The sequence below is a fragment of the Ictidomys tridecemlineatus genome, chromosome 5, assembly GCF_052094955.1.
Source record: "Ictidomys tridecemlineatus isolate mIctTri1 chromosome 5, mIctTri1.hap1, whole genome shotgun sequence".
Classification (NCBI taxonomy): domain Eukaryota; kingdom Metazoa; phylum Chordata; class Mammalia; order Rodentia; family Sciuridae; genus Ictidomys; species Ictidomys tridecemlineatus.
The window spans coordinates 43,254,019-43,274,479 of NC_135481.1; the positions used below are offsets into that span (position 1 = coordinate 43,254,019).

A 20,461-nucleotide genomic window follows, 5' to 3' on the forward strand; every position below is an offset into this window, starting at 1 on the left:
TTCATGTGTGGTTCCTTATAAGAGAGGCTAAGCCCATGAAGTGTTAGCACTTTTCACTTTATGGATCTACACTGGGCCGGTGAGAGGCTGAGCTGTACAAAGTTTTACTATAGAAGATGATAATGCTGGGTTGCTTTAAAGAAAATGATTTCATTTTCTAATAGTTTTTTTCCCAAATAAATGATTATCAGAGACAAAAATGGTTTAGATAATTTATTAGAGGCTGGTAAGTATAAAATACAATGTGTAAGAAAGATCCCTGTGGGCCGAAAAAGGATACTAATTAGTTATAAGGTGGAGTGGTAGTAATAAAATGACTTATTTCCAAAATCATATTATGTGCCAGTTTGCTGTAGTCTAGATATGGAATATCCACCAAAGACCCCTGTCATAGGGCTTGGTCCTTAGTCTATGGTGCTATTTGGAGGTGGGGCTTAGTATGAGCTTTTAGGTCATTGGGGAGGTACCCTAAAGAGGATGGAGGGACTCTGCTCTCTTCCTCTTTCTATCTTTTTTTTTCCTTTTCTTGTAGGATGGGGATTAAAGTCAGGGTCTCATATATGTCATCAAGCATGTTATACCAATGAGCTACTTCCCTAGCCCTTTTTACTTTTGAGATGGGTTCTCACTAAATCATTCAGCCTGTCCTTGTACTTGGGATCCTCCAGCCTCAGCTCCTTGAGTTGCTGGGATCACAGGTGTGTGCCACCACTCCTGACTTCCTTATCTCTTTTGTGGCCCAGGCTTCAGATGATTGGCTTTGTTCTGCCACGTGCTTCCACCATGAACTGCTGCTCAGTCACCAGAGGCCTAAAAACAGCATGTCCCATTTGATCAAGGACTGGAATCTCTGAAACTGTGAGCCAAAAATAAACCTTTTCTCTTCTAAGTTGATTTGTCTCTGGTATTTTTATAGTGACAAAAAGCTGACTAATAACAGGCATTGAGAATTTTAGGAATTAGGTGGTTTTGACATTTTATTTCCTTCTTACTAAAGCTCTGGAAGTTGTTATTTTTTCAGGGGAATAAATTAAGACTAGGAGAGGAAAGAAGTATGCTGAAGTCATTTTGTAGATATGGACCAACATGAAACATGAGTTTAGATTTGTTCAAATAGAAAGCATACAAGAAGGAAGTGAACTTAAGGCAAACACTGCCAACAGGAAGTTGATTTACTTGTCTGGAATAGAGAATTCATAAGAATATTGGGGCAGAGCCTAGAAAGATTGGAAGACTGAATGCTAGGTTTATTCATTTTATTCTCTATATAATGAGGACTCTTTTGTACCTTTTTTAGAAAGGAAATGTCATCAAAGTCATGTTTCAGGAAAATCAGTCTGGGAGCCATGTGCAAAGTGTACATTATAAGCAATAAGACCAAGTTGAGAGACACAGAAATAACCCAGGTTGATACTTAAAGGAAAATTAGAAGAAACAATTTGTGCAGATTGACCTTAGTCCTCTCGGGTTGCTATAGTAGAATACCCTAGACAGTGTGTCTTCTAAACAATGTAAATTTATTTCTCACAGCTCTGGTGGCTGGAAAATCCAAGATTAAGGTTCAGGCAGAGTCAGAATCAGTTCTGGTGAGGGTCTGTTTCTGGTTCATAGATATCTGTCCTCTCCTTGTAATCTCACATAGCAGATGGGGCAAGGGATTTCTCTGGGCCCTCTTTTATAAGGGTACTAATTCACTCCCAAGAGAGGAGCCTTTGTGGCTTAATCATCTTCCATAGGTCCAGCCTCCAAATACTAACACATTGCATGTTAGGATTTAGCATACATTTACTATATGAATTTTGGAGGGATGCAAACATTCAGTCCAAATTATCTTAAAATATAACATATGATTACCTAACAATGCCACTAATCCACTCATTCTTAGGTTCATTCATTCTACTAGTATTTATCAGTGCACAAAGTTTTGACATCTTATCCTTCAATAAGGAACTACTCTTATTAAACATTGTATTTTGAAATGTAGATTAACCCATAGTTTTAAGAAATAATCTAGAGAAATCTTGTGAACCCCCTTTTCAGTTTCTCCCTATGGTAATTCTTAGAAAATCATAGTACAATATCACAACCAGGATATTGACCCTGATAAAGCCAATGATCCTATTCAGATTTCCCCAGGTGTACTTGCACCCCATGTGTTTAAAACATTCTTATTTATTCAATAGGCATAGTACCACATTGTCACTTTGTTCAGATGATCAGTTTCTATCATAAATCTTTACCAGTTTAGTTGCCCACCTCACCACAAGGAGAGTCTAAGAACCTTGTTTAGTGTACTATCTGTTGGTAAAGATGGCGCCCAGAGCGCTTCTCTTCTGGGAGCTCAGGTCCTTGAGGCATTGAATGGCGTGCACCATCACCTCCAACCCCTTTGAGTGGCGTACCTCCAATCCCTCAAGTGGCGCAAACTCTCAACCAATGAAGAAGTAACAGCCCGCTTGCCTTGCTCCTCCTCATCCTGCATTGAGCCCATAAATATCAACACTCTGTTTATGCTCCCTCTCTTACTCTCCCCCTCTCCCTCTCCCTCTCTCCTCTCTCTTTCCCCCTCTCCTCTCTCTCTTTCTCTCTCCCTTCCCCCCTTCTCTTCTATCTTCTATTTTATTAGAATAAAAATAATACGGTCCTGCTAATAAAATCTCAGACAGGTAAATGGTTGTTTTGGCTTGTTGAGTTTATGGAGCTTTTTCCACCGTTCCTACACTATCGGCCAGAACTTCCTTCACTCTGAAATGGTGTTTGAGTCTAATTTCTTGTGGTTAAAACCTGCTTTTGCTTTCTTCCACCTCACTTTTGTCTATCTTGATAGTTTGGGGGAAATCAGTTTTTCTTTTTTCATTAATATATTGGAAGGATTCTTACTTTCAGAAAGCCAGGCATTCCGTTGATCCTAGGACCCATATTCTTCTCTCCTGCATGGACCTGTCCACTAGAAGACCTAAACATGCCACATACCAGACCCACAGATGGTTTTTCTGATCAAATTGAACAGTGTGACTTTGAGTTTTAAACTCTTCTATGCCTAACCAATGCTGCCCCTTCTATTTTTTTCCAGATTCGTTGAAGTTTAACTAACAAAAACTATATATATTGAAGTTGAACAACATAATGTTTTGATGTCTATACTACATATATAGTGAAATGATTATATGAATATATATGGTTATATGAAATGATATAATGAAATGATCACCAGTATCAAGAAAACTAGCATATCCACCACCTCATAAATGTAACATCTGTGTGTGTGTGGGTGTGAGAACAACATCTGAAATCTATTCTCCTAGCAAATTTCAAGTCTACAATATAAGATTAGTAACTATTGTCACCACGCTGTTCATCAGATGTCCAGAATACATTCAGCCTGTGTAAATGAATCTTGGTATCTTTTGACCAGCACCTTTCCTTTTCACCCACCCCCCAGTCTCTGGAGAGCACCAGTCCACTCTCTGCTTCTAGGAGTTCAACTTTTTAGATTCCATGATAGGTAAGATCATGGTCTCTGTATTTATTTGCCTAGATGTTTCACTTACAATGTCACAAATGACAAGCTTTCCTTTTTTAAAAGGCTAAACAGTATTTTATTGTGTGTATGTGTGTGAATATGTGGGTATCTAATGCCTTCTTTATGCAGTCATCCATTGGAGTACACTAAATTGATCTGTACCTTAGCCATTGTGAATAATGCTGCAGCCAACATAGAAGTACAGATATTTCTTTGACATACTGATTTTATTTCTTTGGGTATATATTGTATCTAGAAGTAGGATTGCTGAATCATATGGTGATTCTAATTTTAGTTTTTTATGAGTAGCACCATTTTTTATTATAGTTATACAAATGTGCATTTCTACCATCAAGACACAGTGTTCACTTTTCTCCACACTCTTGTCATGTTTTTTCTTTAGCCTTTTGATAGTAGTCACTCTAATAAGTATGAAGTGATATCTCATTGTGGTTTATATTTGTATTTATTTGGTCTTCAGTGATGCTGAGCATTTTTTCATGTATCTCTTTGCCATTTATATGTCTTCTTTTGAGAAATATCTATTCATGACATTTTCTTATTTTAAAAAATCAGGTCCTATGTCTCTTTTTGTGCATTTTTTAAAAAAGTTTCTTATTGGTTTTTGTTGCTCCTTGTCAGGTATATAGTTTGAAGATATTTTCTCCCATTCTCTCTATTGTCTTTCCACACTATTATTTCATTTGCAGTGCATATGTGCTTTTTAGTTCGATACAGTACCATTTCTCTATTTTTGCATTTGTTTCATGTGATTTTAGAGTTATATCCAAATAGTCATTGCCCAGACCAATATTAAGAATATTTTCCCTTGTTACATTTAAATCTTTATCTTAAGTTAACCTTTTCAATAGTGTGAGATTGAATAACAGTTCAATTTAATTCTTTTACATGTGGAATATACAGTTTTCTCAACACTATTTGTTTAAGAGACTGTCGTTTCCCAATTGCATGCTCTTGGTACTCTTATAGTGTGAGGCCTCCAGTTTTGTTTACTTGTTCAATATTGCTTTGATTATTTTTGATATTTTGTTGTTCCAAGGAATTATTTAGGTTATTTTACCTATTTCTTTGAAAAATGCCATTAGAATTGCATTGAATCCATAGATCACTTTGGACAGTGTAAGCAGTTTACCAATATTGAATGGATACATTCTTAGAAATTTATAACCTACCAAGACTGAATCACAAGCAAATAGAAAAATCTGAATAAGCCAATAAGAAGAGGATTGAATTAGTAACCAAGAATCTCCCAATAAAGGAAATCCCAGGATCTGATCGATTCACTGGTGAATTCTATGCTCACTCAAGGAAGGATTAATGCCAGTCTTTCTCAAAATTAAAAAAAAAAAAGATTGAAGATAAGGGAATGCTTCCAAGTTCATTTTATAGTTAACATTATCCTGACACCAAAGAGAAATGAGGATATTATATGAAAAAAAGTCACAGGCTAATAATATCCCTCATGTAAAATACTAGCAAACAGAGTTCAATAGCACACTAAAAGAATCATACGCCATAATCAAGTAGCATTTATCCCCATGTTTCAAGCTGGCTCAACATATGCAAATTAAGAAATGTGAGGCACTATATTAATAGAATGGTCAGTCATCACTATCACATCATTGATCAGAGGTTAAATTTTCATTCCCATAACATCATGACAGTTTAAAATTAAAGGACACCTTTCTACTTCCTGATGTCTTTTCCAATATCTTACATTAACATTGTAAGTTTTTGGTGAACAGATTTCTCACTTTCTTGATTAAACCAATTCATGAACATTTAATTTTAAACTTGTAAATGAGTCTTAATTTCTTTTTTGGTAGTTCGTGGTTAGTGTATGAACATTAACTTATTAGTTTTATGAGTATTTTGGAGAAATAAAGTTTTCTCTATATAAGATCATGTTATCTGAAAATAAAGACAATTTTACTTCAATTTTACATCTTTTATTTCTTTTTGCCTTGCCTAATAATTTTTGTTAAGACTACCTGTAATACATTGAACTGGTGTGGGCCTCCTTCTCTTGCTCCTGATTTCAGAGGAATCTGTTGATGTCTAGTTTATGCAAATAATACAAGATGTGGAAAAAAAATCTGAAATCTGAAGCACGTCTGTTCCTAAGCATTTAGAAAATGGGATACTCAATTTCTATTGTCATAAGGTCTGGCCAGTTGTCAGCTCTCACTATCACATCATTGATCAGATTCCTTGCCACATAATTTGAATCTCAAAATTTTGCTGTTGATGTTACATGTAATCTATTCAAACTTAATTTAACTAAACTTATAAGGTAGAATTTTAGTGAGGCCTTGTAAAAGAATATCAGGAACAAACTAGAAATCAAAACTCTGCGCACACACGAACCACATTGAGTCATGGTTAATGTGTTTTTAAAATATTAATAAATTCACTTAGTCTTCTCACATATGGATTTCTGATTACATATTCTATTATGGAAAAGGCCTGTGCAGCCATTCAATAATTACTTAATGCTGAGTACACCAGAACCCACAGCTTATTTAGTATCTAGAAAAGCTGAACTGCTAAAATACACGCAGAATAAAAGATGGTCTTCTCAAAAAATAATCATTTTACTAAGAATCTGAATATGCTTTGGTTGCCATTGAGCAAGTGGGTGACAAAAATAGGATTAAAATGAGATACTGACATTATACTCATGTTCAATATTCTTTCAATTTTTTTGAAACTCATTATTTCTGAATTAAAATAAGAAAATACATCTCTCCATACATTTCACATAACATTTTATTCTCATATGAGGCAGGCTTTATCTACAAAATTTTCATTGAAAATTTATATTTTAATAGCTATTTTAGTCCATTCAAAAACATTATTGCAAGGACTTCTGTCTGTAAGATGGAATAGCTGTAACTACTCCGAAGTTCCCACTAAGAACAAGTAGAAAAGATGGATTGATGAAAATATGTTTACCAGCATCAGGGGAGCGATTGAAGCCAAGAGGACTAGAGAAACTAAGAAGATGGAGAGAGGAGAGTCCAAGAGAAGTGGGCTGACATTGTGCAGCATCTTTCACTCTGGTTGTGTTTGCAAAGTCTGGGTTTAAACACCAAGTTGAACTCTTAGGCTTTACCCAGGCTGAATGCAGCTGCTGCCAGGCCAAAAATTCAACAAAGCATTGGGAATTATTAATAGAGTCCTATAAGACCTCAAATTCATGGTCAGATTTCCCCATAAGCTATTTGCTGAATTCTGAAATTTTGGTTGTGGGAAGATAAATAGATAAGAAGAAATTAGAAAAATAGAGCAATTTTCTTCAATTTTATGGTAAGGGGACAAAGATTTCATGTCCTGTCAGGGAAAGGGGTTGTGGTAACACACAAGGTTCTCATTTGCAAGCCCTAAGGAACTATGCCATATGAAGAAGAATTGAGTTAAAATCTGACAGAATTCAACTTATTCCCAGTAGAGTGGTCCCCATGCTCCTGGGAATGATGAGAGAATTAAGCAGCCCTTGAGGGTAAGCTCATCCATAGCCTCTACAATGTCGTTATGTAAAATGTATGCCATTGGATTTAAAGTTACTGGGCTTACCATAGACAGGAACTTGAGACTAAAAATCAAAAGAATACTCACAATGTAAGAATATAAGAAACATAACTTGTTTAAGTTATGTTTATAAAGGCAATCCATATATTGGAGTTAGCAGAAAGGAGCTCTAAAGTTAACAAAGATTAATAGATTCAAGGACATATATGAAAAAGTGAAGAAACATTGAACACTGATGAAAAGAATTTTATGAGATAATTTAGAACCTCTAAAATAAGTGGGCATTCTAAATATGAAAGAATAATGTACAAAATCAAGTCCATAACTATATTTAACTGTATATTCAACAGAGGAGAAGACAAGTTTGTGAACTAGAAGACAGTTTAATAGAAAATATTTATATTGAAGCATAGAGAAAAAAGTTAATGGAAAAGAGCATAAGAGAAATGTAGAAGTATTTGCAATGCTACAACATACGTGGAATTAGAGTCCTTAAGGGAAAGAGAAAGAATGAGGAAGACACAATATTTGAAGAGCTAAAGTGAAGGATATAGCAAAATTTACCAAAATTAATAACTTATAAATTAAAGAAGTCCAGTAAATCATAAGCAAAAAATACTAAGAAATTTATTTAGTAGAATCAAAACTTAATTGTTGAAGGTCAAAATATTTTTAAATCTTAAAACATTCAAAGAAAAAATATATGCAAACAACAAGCTTATAATTGCCTTCTCAACATGCACTATGGAAATAGAAAATAGAAAGCACTGAAAAAAGTCACGAACTCTCTACCAGTAGTGAAAATAAAAATAAATAAATTTAATAAATATAACATTTTATTTTATAAAATATTTATGTGGCTCATATGGTCAACATAGAATTAGCTGGATTGAGAGATGCCTAGAGAATTGGTAAAGCAGTGTGTTTGTGAGGGTGTTTCTAGAGAAGTTTTTTGTGACCAAGCTAAACTGAGTATGGAAGCCAGACCCTGAAGATAGGCTATATTCCATATAGGCTCCAATCAGCCAGGAGCCTATATGGAATAAAAAAAAAAAAAGTGGTAGACAAAAGTATAATAATCCCCCATCTTTTTATCCCAAGCAGGTGCATTTTCTGCTGCTGCCACATTTTACATGACACCAAGACTTTTGCCTTTAGACCTTAACTTGAACCAGTGAATCTCTAGGAGGGCTCTGGAGTCTTTAATTTTGGACTAGGGGCTGCATCATCTTCCCCCTTTCTGAGGCTTCTGGCTTCTTAGACAAAGCCACTTTAACAGTTTCCTCAACTCACCAGCTTATAGATGGTTGTTTTGGAACTTTTCACCCTCGGTGATTGTATATACCAATCTAAGATATAAATATCTCTTATATATCTAGCATATATATATGTTTCTCTGGAGAATGGTGATGAATATATCCACTATCCATCAATTGTAAATGTAAAATAGTAAAAATAAAGTTAATAAAAAGTTTTTTGATCATTGATATATTTTCTCAGGAAAATAAAAGTTGAGAGATTTTGCGCTTAGCATATTTTCACTGAAACAAATAAAAAATTAATTTTTTTCTGCTAGAAGAAAAATAAATGTTTTAGATGTAAACATAAAAATGCAATAGTCAGGAGGGAGATAAATGAAGTTAATGTATTCCAAAGTTTGCATACAAAATCAAAGATGTATGTTGCAATTTCTAACATTATCATTAAAAGGATAATGAGATAATACACTGTTAACACATTAATAGGGTAGTATGATTTTTTAAATTGATTAATACAAAGTAAAACAAGAGAAGAGAAAAATAACATAGAAGTAGGTCAAATAGAAAACAACAGGATGGCAGATAAAAATCTAAATATATTGGTGATTATACAAAGAATACACAAAGAATATGTCTAGATTTCTAAGAAAAGGGAAGACAAGTAAAAAATTGGCAAAATATTTGACTAGGAACCTCACAAAAGAGGGTTACTGACTGATAAGAAACATAAACAGTTGTCCACAGCATTGATCGTCATGGAAATGTAAGTTACAACTACATTGAGTAACCATTACATATGCCATAAGAATGGCTAAAATTTTTACAAAGACATGTAATTTTAATGATTGGTGACAACAAGAAGAAATTATAATTTTCATTCACTGCTGGTGGCAGTGTAAATTGGAAAAAGTATTATAAAATCCTATTTGGCCATTTCTCATAAAACTAAACATGCTGGATTATGATATCTAGTGAATATTAATGTAATAGTCCATCAATTAACCCCTCCCTATGTTTATGCTCAGTAGACTATGTTTATGCTCAGTAGAATATACATATGTTCCCCAAGTCCTGCTTAATGATATTCAAAGCAGCTCTATTCATGACAACCAAAATATCTACAGAATAAAAGCACTGTGATATAGTCATATAGTAGAATCATATATAGCACTATAAATGGAAATCCCACAACCACATGCAATAGTATAAAATAAAATCATAAATACTTGAATGAAAGAAGCTATTTATGAAAGAGTAAATAGATATGATGGCATTTATATGATGGTAAAGTTCAATACCAGGAAAAATAATCAGTGTTGTAAGAAGTCAGAATACTGGTTATACTCGATAGAGATGAAGTTTAATGATTTAAAGTATGCACCTGAGGGGCTTTTGGAGCATTGATAATGTCCTGTTGCCTCATGTGGTTGCTGATCACAGGTGTGTTCATTGACTTGTATACTAGAGGTACCTGTATGTTTCTGTATTTATGTTTTCTCACTAAAGAGCTTGCTTATACATTACTGAATGCCTACAGAATACAGGAGATTGAGCTACTGAGTATTTTTCCCTTCTAAGTTGCTTTTTTTATATAAATATTCTATTAACAACTTCCTATTTTTGCATGCCCTCTCCTCAAAATTGTAGAGTGGTAAAATAATAATAATGGTGATGATATATTAATTGTTTATTATGTCAGTCACTGTGCACTAGATTTTATACATATTTCTCCTAACCTCAAAAGAATCATATGCACATGTACACAAAATCCTAGATTGTATCTTCAAATAACTAATGAAAATAAAATAAACCATATAACCTAAAACTTATGTTATTATTCAAAAACATCAAAATTTGCTAAGCCAAGTAGCTCAGCATCTAAAAATTTGTGAGTTGCATTTGTTTGTGTAGGGCAGTTAAAACAAGTCAATTAGAATTTATTGAAAGCTTACTACATGACTACACTGCGAAGAACTGTGGAAGTTACAAAGAAGCTATATACCACGCTTCCACCCTTCAAGAATTGACTAATTTACTCAGGGATATGAGAGTTAAATCTGCTAAGCCACAAAAGAAATGTAGTTTAAGCTATTAAATTATGTCAGGTATTCCATAGGTAGACTAAAAATGAAAGAGATGCAGGATGGAGTGATTGGAAGGAGGTGGGGCAGAAACTGGGCAGTATGAAGGTGATTGACTAGCAAAGTTTCTTAGAGATCTAATTAACACATGTTGTGTTAGACAGCTGAAGATTACCTGTTCTATAATGGTATGAATTGATATCATAAATGGTTCTGATGCCATTATGATGTATCATGTGTGAATAATTCATGCATAGACTAATGGAGCCATACAATGGAACTGCAGGGGTGTTACAAATTAGAATTTATGTGCATTGACATAGCAGTGGGTAGAAGCTGGTGGAGTGTTTGCCCCCTCAGTACTTACTGTTCTTCACTCTTCGAGGACTGGTATTTGAGTGTGTGTGTGTGCGTGAGGGGGGGTATTATTGAATGTTGAATTATAAGGGAAACAAAATCCATCTATGCACTAAATTCACAAGAATCATTCTCAAAATAATTTATAGAAATAGTCTTACAATGTATGTTCAAAGAAAATTGGAGGGCAAAAATCACTCCGAGTTTTACAGTGTTTTTAAACTTCTTTTCAGTCGGAATTTTTGTGGAGAACATAATTTGGTTAAGTTCTCTTGAAATGCTAAGTATTATTAGAAAATTTCCTGTATAAGTCCCCTGTTCCTTTCAGATTGCCTTAATTTTCTTTTTTCTCTGTCTGAAATTACCAAGACTAATGTTATTAGTTTGCTAGGTTTATTTACCAAGGAAAGGTACACAATTGAACCCATACCAATAAATCACGACTAGTATTTGTTGAGAGCCATTGCCAAGTAGAAATGACGCATTGAAATTTCCTTGCCAGCTTACCCCATGTTGCTTAGAGGAAGGACTCGTGGAAATGGACTTGCCTTGGACATTTGCAGTGACATTGCATGTATGTTTGAGAAAGGTGACCCTGCTCAAGGACCAGGGTGGATCCGGGTTTAAGGAGGATCCTACTGGATTAGGGAGGATCCAGGTTTAGGGTGTATCCTGCTGGGAATAGAGAGTATCCCCCTCCTTGGGTTTAGGGCGGTTCCTGGTTTAAGGTGTACCCTGCTGGGAATAGGGCATATCCTGCTGCCTCAGGCACACCCACTCCCAGAGTATTTGGGATTCAGAACTTGGATTTTGCAGAGAACGTGGATTTCCCCAGAATGTGATTGTAGAGTGCCACTGTGAGTTCAGGAATAAAGAATTGCTGTTTGAATCTACAAGGCTGTGAGTGGCTCATGATTTTGTGCCCAGCCAGACTGCGGCAAGTATTTACTAAATTTTAGTATTTTATATTTGAGTTTCATTACCACACAGGTGGTAAAACACACTATCCATGCTGTGCTTTGCTTATGGTGTAGCATGTTGCCACCTGTATGCAAGTGGGGTCACTAAACATTAAGGATTCTTGTTACTGAACATTTTGAAGGTAGCTTTCACTTTGTTCAGTCACTACTATGTACCTGGAAGAAGACCCAATTTATACTTCACCATTGTTCACTGAAAGGATCAACATCTTAGAACTGAAAGGGACTTTACAGGTTCAATAATTCCCAGATGATGATCGAGGGGCTCATGCTAATCCATAACAGGGATTTTTCCATTCTGTACCAAAGTGAGAAAAGTACAAATTATTTCGTCTCATTCCTTGATTCAGTTAGCTAGATTTTTATTTGGTAAAGTTAGAAACTATCTTCATGTTTTTATTTTTTTGCAATGACTGCCTTCAATTTCAATATTATTCATTCCTATATTTTTATTTAAAACAGTTTATTTTATGAAATGATGCCAGATAATGGCTTTGAAGATTATAAAACATTAGTAAGCACTTTTTTTGTTTCCATTAAAAAATTCCTAGCATATAAAACTTATGTCTGAGAACCATTGATCTAATACAATGATCTGAGTGATGCTCAAATTCCCTTCACAATATGCTCACCCACCTACGGCAAAGCATCTCTATAAAGAAGAATTTCCACCACTCTTCAGTGTAAGTCTTTCCATCCTTAAACAGTTTTAACAGAAAACTCTTTTTAAACATTCAGCTAATATTTTATTGAAAATTTTCCTTTTTGATTTTTAGCTCTAAAATCATGGTAAGGAAGTCTATTCCTATTCCAAATGCAGCCTTTCAATTGTGTGAAGAAAAGTCAAATTTTCCCCATGAGTCTTCCATTAACTAAACAATGCTATTTTCATCATTCCTCAGACAACATGATTCCAAGTTGCATGAGTTCTTTTACTCCCTTCTAAACCTGTTTCAGTTATCAATGATACTCAAATTCTTGACACCTGGGACTGAATCAAAGACTAAACAGACACAGTACCTCATGGACAGGGATTATCATGCTGTACTTTTTGAAGACTGTTAATGAAATTGTGAACCTATTACAAAAACCTTCACAGAACACAATCTTGGAAACTGTCTTAATCTTTTCTTCTGTTTTCTACCCAGATATTTTTACTCAGTGACTGAAGAAATTCATTCTTAAAACTAGATCTGCAGTTGAGCAGTTACCTATTATAATATACAACAGTAAGTTTATGTGATTGTAATGGACATATGTTGTTTTTACCTATCTTTCTCTTTGATTACAGCAATCCACTTTTCTTTGGGTTAAATATGTTTCTGTAAGTCTATGTATGCCTGGTTAGAAAGTCAGTCATGGTGCCAACAGCACTACCATCCTCACACAGATGAGTGCAAGATCAAATGGTTAATCAGAGTTCCATTCCCCTGTTCCTAGTGATTGCATTAGTGATAGGCACATGATCCAAGGGAGTCCTCTAGTATTTGATTTTTGTTATGAGAGAGTCCCACATGCAAAATCACAAGGAGGAAAGCATTTGTAGTGGACAAGATGAAGAGAAGAAAACAAAGTTGAGAAACAGAGCAAGTACAACCTGATATTTTAGTTGTGAGGACTATTGCCTTTTCTTATTTTTCAGTCTAGTTCAAGTTGTATTTGTTTTACAAGCAAAGGAATCTTCACAATATTAAAACTGAGGTATGATGTCTCAGCATAGACAACAAAAGTAATTTTTGAACACTGCCCTCCAAGCAGCCAGCAAAAGTAAAAATGAACAAATAAAATTTGTGTAACAAACTGGTATATGAGAGATAAAATTATAGAAGTATTTTGTTTTATTTTTCTGTATCATTCAGAGTTACATTTATCCATCTTTTCTGTCCCTGAGCTCTTACAGTACTCTTAACTTTTCCAGTCACTTTCTTATGAACAAACGATCACAGATTTTAGATCATAGAAAGTACAGTCCAGATTAATCCCAAACACCTGTACTCTCATTCAAATGAAGATTTTTTACCTCTTTGCTACCCCAGCACAGGATAGACGCAGTTCAACTGTAGCTATGTTCCTACTCACATTTGCACTCTTCGTTTTCAGCAAGAAAGTATCTTGCTTGGCTGCTACACTTGCTAAACAGGCATTGGTGACTTTTGGTTTCACTGAGTGTTCAAATAATTGTCTTCTTCCAGGAACCCTGTGTGGAATCTTTCTGGAGATTCCCACACACTTTCACACAGTTCCTGAGATTTCTCAGGTTTTCCTAGTGTACATGGCTGACCACTTATGACTTTATGACTGACTTTAAGAAGTCCACTTCCACAGTTTTTATTTGTTGGGTTCACTTTGTCTTGCTGATATTTCTTTCAGATAGAGTGCAGAACGAGCAAAATCTTCTGAGGTCACATCTTACCAAAGGAACCATCCATTGTCTTCCTCCACTGAACTGCAAAGGTGTTACTTTTTCTTGGAGTAGGTGATACCTACAAGCCACCAAACAGTCCCGGGTCTCCGTCATCCATCATTTTAGAATGGGGAGGTACTTATATTTCTTGGTTCCAGAGTTTCAGCCAAAATTTTATACAGGCAAGGTCCTATTTTAATGTTCTCATGACTATGTCAACTATAGTTTTTAGGATAGATTGTGAATAGGGAGCTTTGGCCATTGCTTCCTATGATACTCCTTATTAACCTATCAGAATCTGTTTATTTATGACCAGTTCTGGAAGTAACCTGTATAAAGTAAATTAGTGATTCAGGAGAGTGTGATTTAAACTTTCTCCGTGAGAACTTAGAAAGAAAGCATTTAGAGTTCTTGACTCTGAATTGCATATTATCAAATGCACGTGGTAGAGCTATCACAAATGGATTCCCAGTAACTTGATGGACAGAGACATACATAACTACTGAACTTCAACTATAAGACATATTTTTTTGGTTGAAAGGGAGAAATGCAGAGTGACAGAGTCAGAAAGTCTGAAAAGATCTAAAAGATTTCTTGAATTAATATAGCCCAATTCAAAAGATGAATTGTTAGCCTGTACTGTACAAGGTATATGTTACTAAATTTTATAATTAATATAATATGGATTGTCTTCTCCTAAGAACTTTATGATTTGATATAAGATATGAGATAATGTAGTAAAATAAATGTAATGGAATCAATTTTATCATTTTCACATAAACTTAGATAATACATGTAAAAATTGCTTGCTTTTTTAAAACAGTGGCTAAAGGGGGTTATCAGCATTGGTTTTAGACTCTAAATTTAGTTATTTGTCTTCTTTTAAAAAATCACCTTCTTTATCTGTTGGGGCAGAGTCTTCTAACCTTTGGACTGAATTGAATGGTCTTTCCTGAAGGTTCCTGCAAGCTACTTGGTGCAAAGTCTTCTTTTATTGATTTTTAAAATGCTTTAATCAATAGTGTCAACCATTCATACCTAATTTAAGTGCTCCCCTTATAACTGCTTTCTACTTTGTTTTTACTTCTTTCAAAATTTACCTCTAATGTATCCATTTTTACCTGTGGTCGTGATTCTGGTTTCCCTCCATGAAAGTTACTCAACAGTATAACTGTAGTGCAATCAATGAGTCAGTTCTGCAACTCAGCAAATGTTACCCTGAAAGGCAGATAGAACATGATATCATTTTATGGTTATTTTCTATGTAATAATCAAGTTCTATTGTCTATTGTGATTATTACTTAATGAATTGTTCAGATAGAAAATAATATGGCATTAGAAAACTTCTAAATTTACATAAAATGCTTTTTGAAAAAAAATAAAGATTGTAAAAAGCTTTTTCTTTTTAATTTAAGATCTGGTTTTTTTGGATGTAAGTGCAAACTTAAAATTCCAGGAATTTTATTGGAATGATGCACAAAATCTATAATGAGGTTTACCAGGTCTTACATAATAGAACATAATTCTTTTGTGGTTACAGAAAGCCATTCTTTCTCCTGCCTGAGAATCTTTACTTAGATCAAGTGCAAGGATTCTTGAGATGGACTAGAAGGGAGTCTCCGGTGTGAAGGCTTGGATAGGGTTGGGGTTAGATTATGTCGACATTGAAAGCAATGTGTGAGTGTGTAGCTTTCAGACAATGGGACGTAAATGTCTTCAGAGAATTCTGAGCAATAGTATGACATGATGAAGTTTTTGGCTGGTGGTTATAGAGGGAGAAAGACCTTAATTGAGACACATTGAGGGCAATCAAGGTAGCATGTAGGCTGTTACAGTGATCTCAGTCACACATGACATATGATTTAGTAGAATGTTTCCACAAATTCTTTTAATTGAATTAATGTATGCTGGGATAATAAAACTCCACTGATGTATTGTTTAGAGACACCCATGAAGATTTTTGCCTGAATATCTAGTACTAATGTTCAATGATAACCCAGACATGAGTCAAAGAGTTCATTGTTAGTTCTAAGAAATGTTGCTTCCATCCAGCCTCTCCTGGTGTCCTATATACAGCCTTCAAATTTCATGTGTAGAGTAGTCTAGGCAATGAGAAAGTTGGGATTTAGAAAATCTCAGTGTTTAAAACATTGTAGCTATTGTTATTTCACCTAAAAGTCGGGAAGTTTCACAGCACAAGCTTTTAGTTCTAAGGAATATTTATGGTTTCAAGGTTAAGGGGAAGAAAAACCTTAAAAATGTGGATTATGAGAATCAAACATGAAACATTAGTCAATAAGAAAATAGTAAATCTTGGGAAAATCTGAAAAATGTAAATTAGTGATGCATTTTATTAATGATTCTGTACTTTTAATAATTAAATAACTAAAGGTCATATCCTGGAAAAATGGAAATTAATGTTACATTTTTTGTATCCCTAATCATGGTTAAGGAAATATCATGTCTTGGCAAAAGTTTTAGATTGTATAATCAATGGTGCATCTGAATCTATAATGATGAGAAAATTTGCAATAAAAGATGACCCAGAGAAAGCTGCACTAGAGCTCTCTCTCTGGAGATTTCTCAAAAAAAAAAAAAAAAAAAAGATTAAGACAGTATTCAAGTGGTTAAAAAGGGCCTATTTTGGGCACAGAATCCTTCTTATTTTAGTTTTTTAGTGAAAATCGGTCTGCTCTTATTCAGTTTTATGTAATAATCACTCAAAGGAGTTATTAAAAGAAGCATGATTTAAAGAATGATCACAAAATGTGTTGGAAGAGACAATGGATATGGCTTTGATATCACAAAGATTTTGGATGTAAAAAAAGCACTTAAATAATAGTGAAGGCTTTAGAGCCTCATGTTGAATGATTTAAACAGTCTAAAGTCTCAGGATGTTCTCATGTTCACCACTCAAAAGTTAGTAGACATGGAATTAGAATATAAATGCAAAGCCTGGATCTTTCTAAGTCACTGAAATTCTATCTTCCAAGAATAAAGAGATTTAGATTCAAGTGTTTAGAAGGAGTAGGATGTGTGTGTGTGAAGTATTAGTTTTTAGTTGGCAAAACAGTGATCTTTGATGAGAGAAACCAAAATTGTTTCAAATTATATGTCACAGACCTCAATTGCCCTGCCGAACTATTTTCCAGTTTGGTGAGCTCTCTTCTTCCCTGATTCCTGTTTATACTTTCTAAGCCAGCCAGGGAAAATGAAATGGATCCTCTTTAGCCAGAATTCTCTCCTCAAGTCTTACGAGCTCAGTGGTTTGTTCTCAGTGCACTGACACAAAGAGAACCAGTCATTCTGTTGGAAAATTTCTAAGCAAACCTCATCTCAACTCTGTTCTGTTGTGGGGACTCATAGGCATTTTCAAGGAGCATGGATTTTATGACTGCAGCTTGACTGCAGCTGTGTCTTTTCCAATCTAGGGCCAAGAGACAAAATGCAACATGAGATTTTTAAACATTCCAAGGCCCATCTGCCATGTAACCCACTTATCTTTGTGGCTGCAAGTTCTTTATTGATCCAAAATGGTAAAGAAAAAAAAAAATTTAAAAAGGCAACAAAGGGGGAAAATGCAGGGGGAGAGAAAAGCCATAAATCCATTCTTTTGTTGTTCTTCCAGCAGCATCTGTGAGCAATTGTCACAATTACTAGTCAAACTGTATTTGACTTGTTGCCAACATGAATTTTCCAAAAACCCAATGTAAACAAACTCTGCAAGTACTTCCTCATTTGCCAAGCCAGTAATTATTTACTTTGTTTGGACCTAGCATTAATGTCAGTTCAGCTTTACAGCCTGTAATGTGTTTGTTAATGAAACCGTGAGGTCTAAAGCTACATATTAACCTTGCCACCCTTCAATTTTGAGCTCAATAAAGTTGCACCATGGTTTTGTAAACTAGTGTTGGGGGACAGGCAAATGATTAATTATATTTTTCCCTTTTCTTTTATCCAAGCAAATTGTTAATCTTTAAACCTGCCTTGCATTTTAAAGTTAACAAACTAAAATCCAGCCTCCGGGAGATATGATATCATTTAGACCAGTTGCTGGGGCTGTTTGGATGTTGTATTTGGAAGTCGTCAGCCCTGGTGCTTGCACTGGTGTTTAGTAACCTTGCAGGCACCGTGAGCTTCTTGAAAGTATGAAAAATGCTTCAGAGATTCAGGGGATATCAATTTGGTAGGAAAGTGATGGAATGCATGATTGGGACCCAGTATTCATTTTGTGGAAACGAAATGAAACTCAGGTGGTTTTGAGAATGTCTGAGTAATTGCACAAATAAAAGAGCCAAAAATTCCTGATCAGGGCAAGGAAACCAAGAGACTAGGAGGAAGGAGACTTCAACACCAAGAATATGATATTTTTCTCCTAGTCACAGTGGAATCTGCTTCTGTCTCTGGTTTGTTATATATGTGCTATGCACTTACTGTGGCCTAGACTAAAGCAAAAATCAGGTTATAGGCCAGTTCTCAGAGAACTCATGTTCCAATGAGGAATGGGGAAGAAAGATAATCAAGGAGACATGCGAGTTAGTTTCAGATAAGGGTAAACATTACAAAGTCAATGAAACTAAGAGATGAGACATGAAGCATTGGTGAAGCCACTTTTCTTTTGGCAGACAAAGGAGGCCTCGGAAGGGGAGACATTTGAGCTAAGACCTGAACAATGTGACCCGGATCCTGTTAGAATTATGGGGACCAACTTCTCAGAAGAGGGGCCAAGAGCAGTATTAGAGTTATTTTCTGTATGTCAAGGAGAAGAGGAAAACGGATGCCTCTGTACCCAGTGAGTGGGGAGCAGCATGTAGGTGGGAAGGGATATAGTTGTGGAGGGAGTGAGAGGTGATGAGTTTGTCTATTGTTCCCCAAAGCAACTTTGGATGCTGAAGGAAAGAAATGATAGGACAATCCTTCTAAGAATAGGAACTCCTCTGGCAGTCTTGATTTGTTTCTGGGAGGGAAGGAAAAAGCACTTGACCCATACTAGATAAAAATTCCCTGGAATAATATCGCTTTTTATAAGCCCCTTCATGACCACCTCCTTTTGGGGAGTATTTGAAGGTTTAAAAGCCTCAGGAACTGTCTGGAAATTTGACTTACAGATAAAATTTAGTTCTTGACTGTGAAGTTATGAGTATTTGATTTACCTGACTTGGAAATTGACTCCAGATAGAGGTGTCTATTTTATCTAATGTAAAGCTATAATGTTTCAGGAAGTTAGATGATTATTTTCTCCTTTTTCTCCAGAGAAGGTGTGAGTAAATTCCCCCAAAGGGATAATTTTGTTTAGCATCAGAAACTGATGGTTGTGTTTGATTATGTAGTTCTGAGCTCAGAATAGGCATTTTATGCAAAAATCAATATGAATTATGGAAAGAATCTAGCATTTTAGTTACACAGTGTAAGGATTTTATAGTTAGCTACAGTGAGGAAGGAAACTACAGAAGGCAATTTCAAGAAATCTTTCAGGAATCCTTTTTCTGGGGAAACACTTTACACTTAACAGTATAAGTTGATGAAAAATGCACAAATTGGACATTCTCAAAATAAATGGTGAGAAAGAAAATGTAAAGAATCTTATGAAAAATGTCAATTCTTCATAAAAAATTATATTTCAACTTTGTCATATACCCAGAGTCCTTGTATTCTTATCTTGTGGATTTTATTTAACATTTTTATTTTGAGGTAATCTTAGCTTATGAGCTAAAATTTTCAACTTGTCATACCAAAAATATTTTTAAAACAACAATTCTCCAACCCTGGTGTACATGAATCACGAACAGAACCTAAATTGGTGGATAATTGGATTGAGCTCTGAGCTTAAAGATGAAGGAGACAAAAGCATGCCCCAGAGAAGCTTTTGATAGTCTTAGTCTTATCTGGGGATGTTCTACACCAGGCGTGGAGGCAGTTTTTGTTTACGGTGATTTGTGCTAGCTGCAGTGACATTTTATTTGAGCTGGTATCCTGTATCCAAGCCAGAACATCCATGTGTAAGGCCTCGTTTGCTCTACCTCTCTGGTTCAAATGCGGTACTAAGGCATCAGTGCCTCTTCCGAAGGCCATGCTGGCAAGCCCGTGAGGTCTTTTCTGATAGAGTGACACGTGCCTTTGAGCAAGAGTGATAACAGAAGACAATGACATGACACAGATTTTAGGACAGCTGTAGTCTTTATAGGGCTAGAAACGATACTGCAAGCTACCTCTATAGAGTCTCCAGAACTTAACAAACTTAAACTCGCTGGATTTTGGTATAATTACAAACTGACCACCCCAATACTTTTGTTTCTCAAGCAGTT

General features: G+C 35.2%; 1 long non-coding RNA gene across 2 annotated transcripts in view; it reads right to left on the reverse strand.

The window, feature by feature from the left end:
- Positions 1–20,461, reverse strand: part of LOC110598030 (uncharacterized) — a 171,960-nt gene that overhangs the window by 11,780 nt on the left and 139,719 nt on the right. For both annotated transcript variants that reach the window (XR_013438850.1, XR_002483817.3), the window contains one exon: positions 15,278–15,374. This is a non-coding gene — a long non-coding RNA (uncharacterized LOC110598030). The remainder of the gene's footprint in view (positions 1–15,277; positions 15,375–20,461) is intronic.